This window comes from Primulina tabacum, unplaced genomic scaffold (assembly GCF_025594145.1).
Source record: "Primulina tabacum isolate GXHZ01 unplaced genomic scaffold, ASM2559414v2 Contig553, whole genome shotgun sequence".
NCBI lineage: Eukaryota > Viridiplantae > Streptophyta > Magnoliopsida > Lamiales > Gesneriaceae > Primulina > Primulina tabacum.
The window spans coordinates 3,006-7,545 of NW_027459784.1; the positions used below are offsets into that span (position 1 = coordinate 3,006).

Below are 4,540 nucleotides of genomic sequence, written 5' to 3' on the forward strand. Positions count from 1 at the left end.
GTATTAATTGCTAATTATGTTAGAACGTGCTGAGTTTTAGCTCACTCGATTTGTATGATGATGATTGATGATTTGATGAGGCGCTGACGTTGAGTGAATCGAGTGCTGCAGTACACTCCTGAGGACCTTTTATTTCCGCATAGCTTGTTAGATAGAAAGATTAAAAGATAATGATTTTATTAGAGATATCTTATTTTATGTTATGTAGTTGATATTTTTAATGTTCGATGTAGGAGTTTGGCTAATTGACGATTTAGAGGTTATTGTACAGTCTTGATTTTAGTTGTTAATTTATCATGATTTATGATTATCTTAAGTTTTATGTTAGCAATTTTCGAGTTTATTAGTTAAAAAAAAAAAACCGATGTCGTTTCATAAAATCTTTATATCAAATGGTATACAAGTTATATACAACTATATCAATAATTTATGTGAATTAATAATTTAAAAGTGGGGGAATACTTTCATTTTCTAATTACACAAAAATTATCGTAAGACGTCTTATATATCAATTTTATGAAATAGGTTATAACCCGACTCAAATCATGAAAAAATTATTTTAAATTATGTATAAAAAATTATTTTTTAAACAGATATGAATCGAGCTCATATAATATACATGACCAGTAAAACAATCTTCCATTATACTTATTATCAAATTAAATATTTAAGAAGTGGGGCATCGTGAACATTTCGTACAATAAAATAATCGAAAATAATATGTAAATGTTCAAACCTCAAACCCCGATGTCCACGACCTGTAATATTCAATTCTCCATTGGGATAAGGACATAAGGTTGAGTTGGTCGTTGAAAGCACACTTTGTTCGGAAAATGTATCAATTATCAAATATAAGTGAAAAGTTTTTTTCGTTTTATTGGCTGTTATAAGTAATATGTTTTTTAAAACAGCTAAAACAAATAATATAAGAAGATTTTTTAATAAATTGCAAGTGTAGTTTTGTTTCTTCCAAGTTGTCAAATTATGTTTATATTTTTTGTTTGTAAATTTTCTTATTTTACAAGATGTGTCAATCTTAAGGCTTGGGCCTTTGATATCAAATTTAAGAAAATATCTTATATTTAGAACCACTGTAATAATTCTTATTTCTAATAAAAAAACATATTCGAAAACAAAATATCTAAGGATATTTCTAATTTTTCTGAAAAATATAAATACATAAGAACCTAATCATGGTTGACTAACTCGGTAGTAGGGTTTTTTTTATAATTTAAAATAAAAAAATCAAAAATTATTCAAAAAAATTTTATTTTGCAAAAATACCTCAATTCGCGTTTGTAGGCGCGGACGCTCCACGTGGACGAGCGTCCGCGCTTAATATTATATATTATTTGATATTATTTATTATAGTTTTTAATAAGTAATTTAATTCTAATAAAAATATAATATTTTAAGTTTTATATTTTATATTAATTTGAATAATATTTAATTTAATAATATTATTATAATTTGAATTAATTTTAATTTGATAAAAAAATATAATATTTAAGTTTTATTATATTATTTATAATTTGAATAATTAATTTAATTCAATGAAAATATAAATATTTTCTATTTTTAAAATGAAAAATAATATTTTCAATCCTATCATATTTTAAAATAGAACAATAATTTAAAATGGAACAATAAATATTTTTCAATATCTCTATTTTTAAAAATGTGATTTATGTACGTTTTCCTTCAAAACTAGCAATCTCTAATTTTTCATCACCCAACCAAATAATACAAAATATTAATAATTAACATATATATAATATTTATATTTTATATTTTTCATTCGAATTAAATTAATTATTCAAAATTATAAATAATAGTAGTATAATTAATAATAATAATAATAAAAAAAGTGTGGGGTCTATGGCACATAATCATTATATTAACACTTTCCCATTATTAATAAATACTCACGTTTATTAAGATCAACTTCATTATTTATGGATCCCACTATCACTTAATTCATTTTTTTTATTTATTTTACAATAATATTATTGAAAATAAATAGTTTATTAGTTTAAAAATAACTTAATATCAATTGATTAAAATTATTTAAAAATGAAAAACTGATGGACTTTTTGATATCATTCTTTTAACTTATAAATTATATATTTTAAAACATAATATTATTTGATTTAATTAATTATATATATATATAATCAAAAGAGCCGTTTGGCCTTTTTTAAAAAAAAAAACGTGAATTAATGAGATAATTCTGATGAATTTTTTTGCTGACATGGCAGCCAAGATTAAATCTTCCAAATCCACATTGATGAATGAAATTGGATGTTAATAATTATCATTAATGCACTAAAGTGGGTGCTCTTACAAAGTGATGTGCAGTGTCCACGTCTTGTAGGCGCGGATTGAGGTATTTTTGCAAAATAATTTTTTTTAAATTATTTTTGAATTTTTTTTAATTTTTAAATTATAATTAAAAAACCCAGCACGCGGAGATGAGCAACGAGGAAAGCACATAACAAGTCAACGTTTAGTTATTATATTTATCGTGTACTCTGTAAATCTACGATTTCTCCACATCAAATCTGGCTCTCTTTTCTTGGATTTTCCGTTCCAAAGAAAAAATGGATTCTAGAACTTGGAAATCGATCTCCAGTATGCTAAAGACCTGAACAATGTCAACCTTATCACCAAGATGGATGTTTATGTTGTTGTTTCAATCTCGGTGGTGCTATGTACTCTAAGCAGAAGACCAAGTCGCCGGTTGATCACCAAGCGACGCTAACCCCACGTGGAATTTCCCATGAAGTTCACGGTGGATGAGGCGGCGATGCAGAACCGCTCACGCTTGATTCAAGCTCGTAGTGAGAGGGCTTTGGGTGAAAAGACATCGGTGAAGTAAACGTTCCATTAAAGAACTCTTCGATTCCCCGGCGAAGGGCGAGGGGAAGCAGATTTTGAGCTACCAAGGTGAGGAAACCCAGTGGAAAGCCCAAAGGTAAACTTACTTTTGACGATAAGTTCGGCGAGGAAAACCGCCGCAGCGCTGCCGTACGCAGCAGAGCCGTGCCTATGACGGCATACCCAGCTGGATCCAGTGCGCCATACCCCTCGCCGCCATCCGGAGGTATCCACCTCCCGTGGCCTACCCTGCCGCGGTGTCGTCGGAAGTGGGGGACACTATCCACCACCAGCGGGATATCCGCAGCCAGGAAGCGTATCCTCCGTCTGGTATGGGTACCCGCCGCCGCCACAACAAGGATACGGTTACCACCGCAGCCGGTTACGGGTATCCACCCCGCCGGGGGTATGGATACCCACCGCAGCCAGTGCAGCCCCCAAAGAAGAACAAGTTTGGACTTGGATTAGGTGCCGGATTATTGGGTGGCGCACTTGGAGGTTTGCTGATCGGTGATATCATTCCGATGGCGGTGGATGCGGTGGCGGATGCGGCGGAGGAGCGGCGGTGGCTGATTGCTGGGTGGATTTGTTTTCTGATATAATTAAATCACTTCAATTTCTTCGGTGTTTCTTATTTTAGTTTGTCACATCTATTACTATATTTTAATAATGTGGATACTATCAATGTATTGCTGATTCTGTTTGCATGTTCCATGAAAATTGTATCGGCTCGTTTGGTTGTAAAATCTCAAAAAATATTAATAAAGTAATTACATCTTTTTCCTGAAAAAAAAAAATCCATCTTTTATTTTACAGAATATTTTTTCCTGATTACCCTTTTATTGAATTTAAATAGTCAACAACTTTGTTCTTGAAATTTCGGCCATGTGAATTCGTTGGCTATTGTTGAACCAACAATTACCAATTTATATATAATTAAAATATGTATTTGACTAAATAAATAAACAATTTTAAAAATAAAAAATGTCAATAAAACAATAGGTTGAAGGTATGAGCATTGCCAATTGTTATATTGACTGCTTGCAGGACTTGAATGTCTTGATACATGTTTTGTATGATTAAAACTAAATTATCCATGTGTATCAATTATACGTATAGAATTCTTATTTTGGATGTCTTATTGTAGATTTTGTTTATAATGGTAACTCTACGTTATAAATTTGATTTTTTATTTTTTATATTTTAATTTTTGATAATTTTAATATTTTTAATCGTAAGTTGATATAACATTGTACATTTGAATTTATGTCGGTGGCTAAGTCAACATCAAAATAGCGCATCACCACATAAAAATGACCGATACACGAAAAAAAAATAATAATAAAAATAAATTGATTAAAACTGAAATTTGATAATATATAATCAAAGTATTAATAAACAAATATTAGTGTTATAATAGTGATTTAGTTGATTTTATTGTGATTGATAAATAATTGAGTTCTTCCATTTGTAGACCACTTCACCTATCATTAAATAGGAATGTTGGTATAGAAGTGAAATGCAATTGAATTCTCCTCTTTCTATCTTCTATTATATTGTCTTAAATCATTAATATTATCAGAGATACAAGTTTATAATAATTCTTCTTATTCTTTATATCAATGATCTTGAAATAGTAAAATGTTTAGAGTAATGTTAAAGT

At 29.6% G+C, this 4,540-nt stretch overlaps 1 pseudogene; it reads left to right on the forward strand.

Annotated features, from left to right (window-relative positions):
• Positions 1-2,611: 2,611 nt before the first annotated feature.
• Positions 2,612-3,479, forward strand: LOC142534506 (protein SRC2-like; annotated as a pseudogene).
• The last annotated feature ends 1,061 nt before the right edge of the window (positions 3,480-4,540 follow it).